This window comes from Protopterus annectens, chromosome 9.part0 (assembly GCF_019279795.1).
Source record: "Protopterus annectens isolate FY-2018-M chromosome 9.part0, PAN1.0, whole genome shotgun sequence".
Lineage (NCBI taxonomy): Eukaryota > Metazoa > Chordata > Ceratodontiformes > Protopteridae > Protopterus > Protopterus annectens.
In genome coordinates this window covers 1,416,593,606-1,416,606,248 of record NC_056743.1, presented here as the reverse complement: position 1 = coordinate 1,416,606,248, position 12,643 = coordinate 1,416,593,606, and the positions used below count along the sequence as shown (strand labels likewise).

General features: G+C 40.1%; 1 protein-coding gene across 1 annotated transcript in view; it reads right to left on the bottom strand.

Moving 5' to 3' along the window:
- LOC122812097 (WW domain-binding protein 1-like) overlaps nt 1-12,643 on the bottom strand; it is a 440,566-nt gene that overhangs the window by 173,578 nt on the left and 254,345 nt on the right. The gene's annotated exons all lie outside the window — the stretch shown is intronic.

Here is a 12,643-nt window from a genome sequence, read left to right as displayed (position 1 = left end):
TATATAGTTCTGGTACAAGACCATGTAAAAAGCAAAAAATGCAGGGATCACGAAACGAAACACCACCGAAGTAAAATGAATATACAGACTAAATAAAAAAACAATGTGGCATTCCTGTAGGCAGAAAAACGAAAGTGCACTAAAAGTAAAAAGCAAGTTTAATGGTAAGTGGTTTCACTGTTAACAACAGCTTCATCAGACATCTCCATTAAAGAAAAGCCATCCATTTATATTCAAAATAACCAATCAACATAAAAAGACAATCAACAAATTAAAACATAAAACTCACTCAAAGTGCCAACACTTAAAACAACCATCTATACACACAGTACAAAAAAGTCAACTCTAATTCACATGTATAAATACATATATATATATATATATATATATATATATATATATATATATATATATATATATATAAAATACACGTTTAAAAAAACATATATAAAAAAACACATACAAGTTTTGAGTTTTTTGTGTGTGTTTCTTCTATGCATTTTTTTATATATGTATTTATACATCTGAATTACAGCTAAAATGTGTTTTTGTACTATGTATATAGATGGTTGTTTTAAGTGTTGGCACTTTAATTGTGAGTTTTATGTTTTAATTCGTTGATTGCCTTTTGATGTTGATTGGTTACTGAATATAAATGGGTGGCTTTTCTTTGATGGAGATGCCTGATGAAGCTGTTGTTAACAGTGAAAATGCTTACCATTAAACTTGCTTTTTTCTGTTAGTGCACTTTGTTTTTTCTGCCTACAGGAAAACCACATTGTTTTTTTAGCCTGTACAAGACCATGCAAGCCCGGCGCCTCTATTTTTTTTTACTTTTTTATTTGATCTTTTATTTCTGTTAAAAAAATTGACAGACCATTCACTTTATCTGTTCACTTATTACTTATATTTTCCCTTAGAAAAGTTTCAACTATATCATCATGGTCTAGATTATTTGTACTATATTTTATATTTTCATAAAATATTTTAAAGCCTTCAACAAAACCTTTCTTGATACACTGGAAAATATTAGGGTATAACCTAACACTCTAATAATGGGCGATTTCAACTACCCCACCATTAACTGGGAAAACTACTCGTGTACCAACTCTTGTGCTCGTTTTCTGGTATTCATAAATTCCAAAGCCCTGGATCAACTTATCCACACCCCCACCAAGGGCAGCAACATCCTAGACCTGGTCATTACCAACATAGGCAACCGTTTTTCCACACCAGAGGTCAATTCCTCATTGATCAGATCCGACCACAAGCAAATCACCCTAGACATCCACATCTCACCCCCACCCCCCCATTAGGGAAACAACCGTAAAAAATTTCTCCAAAGCCAACTTCACGCTTCTTAAGACAGAAGTGGCCAACTTCACAACACCCATGCTGATGGACAACAGAGGTATGACTGCTGAATCCTATACAAATGCACTTTATAAGCACTTACACATGTGCATGGATCGTGCAATCCCTAACAGAACCAAGATGCTATCCTCCAAAAAAAGGAAGCCAATCTGGTGGTCCCTTGCCTTAAACAAACTCTACAACAGAAGAAAGAAACTGTTGCAAAAAGAGTACAATCCCATGACTGGAGGAACTCTGTGGTCAGCCTCAGTAAGAAGCTGAGATCCCTCATAAAATCCTCCAAAGCTAGTTACAAAAACAAAATCGCCACTGATTCTAAAGACAACCACAAAGCATTATGTCAAGAATCTCAATGGCAACACTCAGATCTGATCTGAGTTACAGCACAATGGCACTAAATATACAGAACCAACTGATATCGCCAACATCCTGGCAGATAGGTTCTGTGCTAACTTTACCCCTCTCACCCCCTAAAGGGCCCATCTGTATACCGTAAGAATGCAAAGTTACTGTAATCACGGCTGCACAGGTAAAAAACACACTCTCCAAAGCCAAAAACACAGCATCCATGGGACCTGACAACATCCCAGGCTGCATTCTGCATGAACTACTGAACTAACTGGCACCCCACCCAAGTACCATGTTCAATCATAGCCTCACCTCAGGCTTTGTGCCCACTGAATGGCACACAGCAACGGTTATCCCATTCCACAAAGGGGGAGCCAACATGGACCATGGGAACTACCACTCCATTAGCCTGACGAGACTGGTCTGCAAGGCTATGGAATGTATCATCATGGAACTTATAAACAATGACCTTGGTAATCTCCAAACTTTGGAGTCTACCCAGTTCGGGTTTGTAAAAGGCAGATCATGTCTCCTAAACCTGACAGACTTTTTTGAAGCAGTCACCAAAGCCGTAGATGAGGGTAAGGTGGTTCACACAGCCTATCTAGATCTCGCCAAGGCTTTCAACACCATCCCCCACTCTGGAATTACAGAAAAACTCACCAAACTAGGTATAAATCCCTATATGTCACATGATGGGTTGCCAACTGGCTCACTGACAGAACCCACATTGTGAAAGTAGCAGACTAAATCCAACTTCAGACCAGTGACAAGTGGAGTACCACAGGGTTCAGTCCTAGGTCCTCTCCTGTTTGGTATCTACTTCTCTGAAGTACAGGCTAACACAGAAGGTCTTTGGCTAACAAAGTTCACAGATGACTGCAAACTAGGAGCCATAATGCAAACTCCTAACAATGTGGACATCCTACAAAAGGGCCTCACTGAGACAGATGCCTGGTGTCAAAGCTATAGCCTCAAGCTCAATGCCAAAAAGTGCAATGCCATCCCTTTTGGTAAAAACTCTGTACCCATGAACTACCACATAGGCGGTAGTCTACTTAACACTGAAAGTGTGATAAGAGACATTGGGACACGGGTGGACAGTAGTCTCTCCTTTGATAATCATATCGCCACAGTAGTCAGGAAATCCTTCTACGTGGCACACTATCACAAAAGGTTTCTCATCCAGGAAAAAAAAAAGAGGTCATTGTTCCCTCTACTCATCACTCATTAGAGCCATTATAGAGTACAATGCCCCTTTTGGTATGTACCTCACAAGACATCTACAACAATTGGAAAGGCCACAGAAATACCTCACAAAGAGGATTTCCAGCCTCAAACAGATGTCCTGCGCAGACCATCTCAAAAAACTCCAGCTTTACTCTGTCGCATTTCGCCTACTCAGAGGTGATCTCTGCCTAACATATAAAGCTATGTCAAACTCACAGCTGTTGGACATGCTCCACTTAAAGAAATCCCAATCCCTCCGAGCTACACGCTCTAGGAACCTAAACCTTGTCACCACAATAAACAGAACATGCTGGAGGGATAGATTCCTGTCCCAGAGACTTCCCATACTCCGGAACAAACTACCTATCGATATCAAACAAAGCTCCTCATTAGCACTCTTCAAGAAAAATCTTGATGATTGGATGGGAGATAGGAAATTCACCCCGGGGAATCACTTTTGTGGCTCTGCTTGACAGGGGCACAGAAAAATAATTTTCTTGGGTGGCAAAAGCCAGGGTACCATTTGGCTAGGCTTATATAGGCCCTAGGGCCAATAGCCTAGTACCTACCATGAACCTATGAATATGTGTTCTTTCTTTTTATGTGTTATAATTTCTCTGATATGATTTATTCATTTTCTCTGATATAAGAGCAAGTTTATGCAAGCTTAAAGGATTTACTGAATATGCCTGAAGTTTACATTTTTCCAGGTTTATTGAATCTTTATGATTTAGAATTTCAACATATTTTGTATTTAAAGTTTTTTAAGTTCCGACTGACCATGATGTCATTTGGTTTTAGATTTAACTTTAGTGTGTCTATTTTGCCCCGTAATGTATTCAATTCTTTGTCCCTTTCTCTTGTTTTACTAATATACCAGCTTGTAACTCTTCCATTGAAGTAAGCATTTAGTGAATCCCACTGGACAATGTCAGATACTTCACTATTCATGTTTATTTCTAAGAAATGTTTGATCTCTTTAACATACCAATCCTTGCATCCTTTTATTTTAATAACATATGTTGGTAATCTCCTGTGATGTATTAAATCGTCAGTTTTTAAAATAATATTAAAAAATTATAGCATTATGGTCTGATAATAGAAATTAAACTACTGAAACTTCTCTGACATGTGACAACAGACTGCTTGAGGCAAAAATGTTATCAATATGTGCTTGTGTTCCATGAATATGGGTAAATTGAAGTGAGTTTGTTTTCCTTAGCTCATATATATCCTTTAAATTCATTAGAGTAACAAAATGTGTTAAGTGTTTGCTGAAGATGTGATTCTCAGCTTTCTATCTGCAGTAGAATTTTTGTCTGATAAAATACAATTAAAACCACCAGCCATATGATTTCACCTTTCATGTAATAGGGTATAATGTCCAAGTAATTTTTTGCATCTTTAACTCCAACCCCTATAATTCAACAGGAATTCACCAATGTATATAGTTTTCTGTTACACTCAATTATAACAATGCTTAACATACCATTTTTATCAACATAGGTATATTTTACTTTGGACATTACTGGCGAGTTCTTCTATTAAAAAAGGGTGCCTCTTTTAGCTCAAAACCAGAACATGCTAAAACCAAATAATTCTTTAATGGGAGTTTATTTACATCTTTATTAAGCAAATGTGTTTCCTGCAAAAATACTACTTGTGCTTTGTGTAATTGCAAGTATTTGAACAAACTCCCCCTCTTTACTGGCTTATTCAATCCATTAATAGTAGTAGATATGCATTTAAAATCAGACATTTATACGAGAGAGAAAAAAACACAGGTAACATGGGTATAATTAAATCACATTTATATGCAGAACTTATAAACTTTATATACAGAACTTATTATACACTTTATAAATAACAGTATGAAATCTTCAGTTATGGACAAAACTTTTGAAACAAATAAAAAATTACCTAAATTACCTAATGACATAATCCTAAAACATTTTAGCATGGAATAGCATATTCCTAATTTGTTGAAAAAGGAGAACAAGCTACCTCGCAAACTCTTCATTAGACTAACAACATTTAGCTCATGATTCTGATTCATAATAATGTGTCTCATATTTTTAGTAAGCATCATCCTAAAAAAAACTCAGTGAGTAATTATAAATAAGAAAAGTTAAACAGGTGTTCAGAATCATTATAAGCTGACCAGTCTGAATATCTCTACAATCATCTTTCCCTGTACCTCATACTATCTCCCTGCTCTACTACAGGGAGGAAGTCAGTTGTTATTTTCATATTTATTAATTTATAGGTTAGACTACTTATATTTTTCTATTTTATTAATATGTGTAAAGGTGTTCACAAAATCATAAATACATAAAAAAATTAGTACAAGGCTAGCTGCCCTTGTGGGCCATTCCAAGCTCAGCCAATTACTCCGTGTGAGAATCAAACCCTGCACCTTGTGCCTATAAGGTGAACACCTTAATCACTATGCTAACCTCCCACTCTTATAGACATTTATATTCCTTATATACATATTTACTTATTCTGATCTCTGTTTCAGTTTGTAAACCATGTCTTACACTATTACTACAGTTCTAGGTTTTATATTTTAGCTATAATCCTAGTGTAGAATATCATATAATAGAACATTTATATTTACCCTTATATATTTGATACTCTTTAATCTGGTACTACTATTAGAATCACTCCTACTTTTCCTTAAATGTTGTGTTTAATACCATCTGAACAAATATTTAAAAAATCTTCCCTTTTAAGATTCACACTTTCCATAATAAATTATTCTGAAATATTAAGTATAGTTATCATTAAAAGAGACAATAACAGAGAAACACAATCCTATTTTTTTTTTATCAGAAGTGTCTTTCTATAGGCTAGTATATAAACTACCCTTTTGGTATACTGCAAGCATTCAGAAATATTTAATACCATTCACTGTCATTTGTGAATTATCTAAGTTGTATTCATTAACATCATAGCATATTATTCAAAATATTATGATTATTTACTTTTAGACAGGAAGAAGTAACCTGGAGATTGTTTACTTTTAGGCAGGAAGTAGTAACCTGGACAGTTCTTAAAAATTTCAGAATTTCCACAGCATCACAAAAGTGTTCATGACCCTAATTAAGCTGCTTAAAACTGGTCCTCATGACAAGGGCTTGCAAATGAACAGTTTATCAGCTACAATTCACACAAAAATTTTCACAAGCGAATCTAAGCCACCTTTACATTATACATCAATCCCTCACACCCTCCCAAACCACTAAGGTTCATAGATTAGTACTAGGCTAACTGCCATTTTGGGCCATTTGAAGCCTAGCCATTTACCCCATGTGAGAATCAAACCCTGCACCTTGTGTCTTTAAGGTAAACACCTTAACCATTATGTCATCCTCCCACCCACAACAAAACACAACAAAAAACATTTCAACGTACACCAAAAAGTTACAGTATAAAAGAAATAATGTTTAATGATTCAGTAAGCACTACTTGTATGAGATGTTTAATATAAAGCAGACTGCCATTTTTTTAAACTTGCATTAACAGAATGACAGGTGTCATCAAGGTTTAACATGTAAAATTGTAACTGTTCCTCTATTTGATAACATTTCACTAATAACTTTTATATATGTAAGAAACTATATTTGTTTTATTTTGTTTATAAAGTACAGTTTTGTACCTACCATAAATGTAGATGTCCGAACAGGATAGCATCTGCAGTCCTTACAAATGGGTTGTCCTGTCGTCAGGCAGCCCTTTTCCAAAGTCTGGGTCTGGCCTCGGCTGGTGTCGCACTTCACCCGACGTCATCTCTGCTGGTCTTCGGGTATAAAGGCATCAGCCGACGCCATTTTCCTCAGTGTTTCTTGCCCCAGATGCCAGTTGCCCTCTTGGAAAGCTAAATTTTTGGGTAAATGCCAATGTTTCCAAAAAAGTAGAAGGCAAACACAAAAAATAAGCAAGTATGTACATATATACAAACAAATACACCATAAGAGATCCCCCCCAGCTAGCTATTAGGTGGGCAAATACCCTAGGAGTACCACAGAGTGGAAGGAGGGTGGGTAATCCTGACTGCAGATGCTATCCTGTTCAGACATCTACATTTATGGTAGGTACAAAACTGTACTATGTCCTTCAAGGATGCATCTGCAGTCCTTACAAATGGGTAGAATACCATAGCCAAACTAGGGGAGGAGGAAGAAGAATTATGGTGTAGTTAGGATCCCTTGCAAAACAGCAGTGGCAAACCCTGCTCGGGATCTAGAGTATAGAGGTAAGTTATAATGCTTGGCAAATGTATGCACGGAGGTCCAAGTATCAGCCTCAATAATGTCCTTGGTAGCCACAAGAAAGCTGTGGTAGTGGCTGTAGCCCTTGTAGAATGAGGCCTTATGTTCTGTGGAATTTGCTTTCCATGGTAGGAGTAACAGAATCTTATGCAATTTCCTATCCACTTGGAGATTGTCTGTTTGGAAATTGCTTTTCCTTCCCTTCCTGTTGCATAAGCTACTAGAAGCTGGTCAGTTTTTCTATTGCCCTTGGTTCTGTCCAGGTAGTAGCGCAACTGTCTATGTACATCCAAGGTATGCAGCAGTCTTTCCGCGGTGTTCTGTGGATTGGGAAAGAAGGTAGGTAGGTGGATTGCCTGGTTTAGAGACACTCTGGATACCACCTTAGGCATAAATGTAGGATTAGTTCTCATGGACACTCTATCTTAATGGAAGATTAGGAAGGGTTGTACTGCCATTAAAGCCTGTAGTTCCGAAACCCTTCTTGCTGAAGTAATTGCCAGTAGGAAAGCAGTTTTCCAGGATAGGTGTTGAAGATCTGCTGTTGCTGCTGGTTGAATGGAGGAGTGTCAATTTTTCTAGCACAAAGTTCAAGTCCCATGCTGGTAATGGTGGTTTCCTAGGAGATTTTACATTCTTAATTCCTCTCAGGAACTGCCTGAGTAGAGGATGTGAGAAGACAGGGGGATCGAAGCTGTATTCTGCAGAAATAGCTGATGCATGTATCTTGATGGAGGAATAGGACAGGCCTGTATGGAGAAGCTCTGCCAAATACTCCAGGATGTTGGCAATATCTACCTTTGACACATCTTTCCTCTTTCAGTACTCCAAATGACAAACCTTTTCCATTTTCCTGCATAGTTCCTTCTTGTTGAAGGTCTGCGGGCCTCAAGGATAATGTCTTTAACCCTTTGGGATAAGTCTGGGTTAGTTGCTCTTATGTAATGTTCCAGGCAGTCAGTTGCAGAGTTTTCAGGTTTGGATGCAGGATGTTGTAGTCGCTCTGAGTTAACATCAAAGGAATCAGGGGTAGTGTCCACGTTTCCCCCCGAGACATGCTCCTCAGCAATGGATACCAATGTTGTCTTGGCCAATTTGGAGCTATCAGAATTATCCTTGGACGTTCCTCTTTGATTTTCAGTAGTACCTTGTGCATCAAAGGAAGAGGTGGAAATGCATATGCTGTCAGGCCTTTCCAACTGAAGGATAGAGAGTCCACCTTCCAAGCAAGTGGGTGATATGTCCTTGTGCAGAATTTCTTGAGCTGGTGATTGAGTGGGGATGCGAATAGGTCTATTTGTGGCATTCCCCATTTCTTTGTGATGGCCTTGAAGATGTCGGGTGTAGCATCCATTCGTGAGCATCCGAGGTAGTTCTGCTTAACATGTCTGCTAGGATGTTTTCTTTTCCCGGTACAAATATTGCCTGTAACTGAATGTTGTAGCTCAGAGCCATATTCCATAGGTCCAGAGCCATTAGGGGTATGAATGAGTGCCTCCCTGTTTGTTGATGTACCACATGACTGTGGTGTTGTCTGTCCTTATCATCAATTGGCCTTCTTTGAGGAATGGTCTGAAATTCTGGATTACTAGTTTTACTGCCAGCATTTCTTTTTGATTTATGTGCAGGTGCAGCTGATCTGGAGTCCATAAGTCTTGAATGCACTTGTCCAGCATGTGGGCCCCAACCGAGGTCTGAGGCGTCCGTTGTGATGGTTTGGCTTGTTTGAATGTTGTGGAAGGACAAACCTGGGTTTGACTGGCATGCCTGAGCCCACCATAGGAACTCTTGCTTCAGGCATGGGATTAGTGGTATTTCGGTTTCTAAGCTGTGCCTGTGTTGAGACCATAAATTCTTTAGGTACCACTGTAGCTTTCTCATATGCAGTCTGGCATGGGGTACCAGGATTATGCAGGATGCCATGAAGCCCAAGGCCTGCAGTACTTTCCTTGCTGTTAGTTTGTTCTGCTTTGTTAATGCCAAGAAGTAAAGAGGAAGTTGTTCTTGATTTTCTGCAGTTAGGAATGTCATCTGTTTTACTATGTCCAATTCTGCACCCAAGAATGTTCTTGTTTGGGATGGTATCAGTCTTGACTTTTTAAATTGACTGTGTATCCCAGGGCTTGTAGTAAGCAAATGACTCTTTGTAAGTCTTGTGTCAGCTTGCTTTTGTTGTCCGCTTGTATCAGGCAGTCGTCCAGGTATGGATAAATTTGGATTCCCTGAAGCCTGCAATGAGCGATTACTGATGCCAGGCATTTCGTGAACACTCTAGGCGCAGTAGATAAGCCAAAGGGCAATGCTGAGAATTGATAATGCTCTGATCCTGCAAGAAATCTGAGGTATCTTCTGCAATTTGGTCGTATGGGGACGTGCAGGTATGCCTCCTTGAGATCTAGAGTTACCAGCCAATACTCCTTGCCCAGCATGGGAAGAAGTTGCTGTAGGGTCAGCATTTTGAATTTTGGAACAATGATGAATGTGTTTAAAGCGGACAAGTCGAGAATAGGTCTCCAACTTTTCTCTTTTCTTGGTACTAGGAAGAGTCTGGAGTAAAATCCCTTGCCCTGTTCTGTTATTGGTACTCTTTCCACAGCTCTCATCTTTAAGTGAGCTATTTGTTTTAGAGCTTCTGTCTTTTGATTTGGTGGTAGGTTTGGCATTCCTCTTTTTACTGGTAAGGTGTGGAAATGAAACCTGTAGCCTTGGTCTATAGTTTGCAAAATCCACTTGTCTCTTGTGATATAGTGCCAGTTTTTTGAAAATAAGGCTAACTTTCCGCCTAAGGGTGCTGCTATTTGTTCCCTGGTAGGCGGTGTCAGAGCCAAGTCATTGTGATTGTCCTGTTGCAGTGGTAGTGGCTGTATCTGTGCCTCGTTGGTTATTGCCTTGCCACTGGCGTCCCCTGTAGGCACCTCCTCTGGATTGATTTCTGCCTCTGGAACGTCTATTCCTGCCTCTCTGAGATTTAGAGGAGTCTGGAAAGGACCAATTTTTGGAAGGCCAGTTCCTGCTAAACCTTGGGGGCTGAACCTGTAAGAAATCTTTAACTGTTTGTACAGATTTTGCCTTCTCTTCCATTTTCTTCATTACTTGTTGGGCAGGAGAACCAAATAGACTGACCTTATCCATAGGAGCATCTAATAGCTTTGCTTTAACATGATCCGGCAAGACCTGTTCTTTCAACCATGCATGCCTTCTTATAACTGTGCCAGTCATGGCTGATCTAAATGAAGCCTCCAGTGCATCATAGCCACATTTTAAAGAATGGTTACTAACCTGCTGAATGTTATTCACCATTTCTAGAACATATTTCTTATCTAAGGAATCATCAGAGGACAGTTTCTTAGTTAACTGATCAAGCATAAACTCTTGGTATTGGATCATATGAAACTGACAGTTCAAAGCTCTAGCTGAGAGAGTATCAGAGGTGTATACATTTTTACCCCATCTCTCTAAGGACCTGGACTCCCTTTCAGAAGGGAGAGGGTTTTTCGCTGAGGTCGAAGCTACTGCCTTAGGCCCCTGGGAGATAGTCTCAGGATCTGCAAGAGGAGCCTTGTATAAGTGGTGATGAGTGTCTACCCTGTAAAACCTATCGGGCTTAGCAGGGGCTGGAGGTAAAGTATCAGGAGCAGTGCAAACATCATTAAATGCATCATCCACAACAGGAAGAACTGGAGGTATAGCTAAGGGCCTATGTTGCGGTAAGTGTAAAAAGGTCCTAAGCCTTTTTCTTGAATCTGAGAAATCTTGTCCCTGCCATTGGAATTGCTCTCTCATGGCATGTAAGGTTTCAAAGGAAAATTCCTCTGGTGGAGAGGCAGAAGGAATAGATTCTTCAGCATCGGAATCTTCATAAGTAGAAAAAGGAGCCTCTGGATGGTCTGTATTGTCTGTATCCTCAGAAGAGTCATCTGAGGACACTGGTTCAGGGGGCTCTGCTCTAGGTCTCTTTTCTGGAGGTTGAGAGGCCCTGTCTGGGTGAGATTGGGATCCCCTTATTAAAGAGATGAGATCCTCTGCCAGAGTAAGCATTTGGGAACTGGAACTGGGCCTGTGAGAGGGGGGCTTAACAGGCACAGACTTAGCAGTTTTGGCTGCTTTAGCCCTGGCAAAGGCCTTTATAGACATGGCTGCAGGAGGCCTAGCAGCACCACGTGCTGGGGTAGAGACATCCAAAGGAATGGTGTCTGATAATTCTAGAGAAACCACATTAGTAGGCAAAACTTCAGAGGCTGATTCAACAAGGGTAGAAGGGGCCTTGGTAGTAGTCATGGATTCGGCTGAAGATTGACCCGTTTGCTCGGTTTCGGCCGAAACCGAGACACTCGCGGTTTGCTTAACCGTGGTTTTGGCCGAAACCGCGAGTGTCGGTCCTTTCTTAACAATTTGAGTAGTCGGAGGATCCGACGGCATAATGTACGCAAAATCTGAGCGAAAAACTGTTCAGCAAACTCCGACCGGCCTAAGCGTTGTCGGTTGAAGAAGCACAGGCTAAACAAGCTGCTACGCCGTGGTCTGGGCCTAAACAAGGTAAGCAGTAAGAGTGGAAATCTTTATGAGGTATTTGTTTCCCACAAGTTAAACAGTTATTCACTTTTTCTGACATCGGCTGAGGCAAGAGAGAGTCCCAGCTTTAGAAGTCTTCGAAGTAGTATTCGGTAGTAGTAATCTCTGGATCTGACCGGCCGACACTTGCGAACAGCTTCTGCTTCGGGTGCCACGCGGCAAGAAAGACTGAGGAAAATGGCGTCGGCTGATGCCTTTATACCCGAAGACCAGCAGAGATGACGTCGGGTGAAGTGCGACACCAGCCGAGGCCAGACCCAGACTTTGGAATCCGGACGACCGAAGGGCTGCCTGATGACAGGACAACCCATTTGTAAGGACTGCAGATGCATCCTTGAAGGACATCACAGCATAGCTTTCCTGGTTGCTACTGCATGTCATGTCAAGTATACTATCAGCAGCACACTACTGGACTATTTTAAGAACACAGAATGTAACTTAACATGCCTCTTTAGTGTTATTTGTTGTATCTTGTGTTATATTTAATAATATTTAATAGAACATTACTTAACTATGTCAAGATATCAGAAAGTGTGCCACCTAACATAAGTTTCATCATAACTGTGATGCCCCTGCACTGTCCCCATAATCAAGGAGCCTCAATCCTCACCACTGGCAACAGTGAGGGATGTACACAATGGGATGTTGACAAGTACACACACAGTAAAGTACAATTTCCCTTAAAAGCACACACAGATCACAGTCACTCTGGGGGCTGGTTTCTCCCTCTTTCTCCAGATCTCTAATAAGACTCCCCACTGACACAGCTATAGGGTTAAGATCTCAGCTGAGGGGTCAAGCCAAGACCTCCAGAACCCTCTCTGTCCAACCAGTGCTTTGTGTCC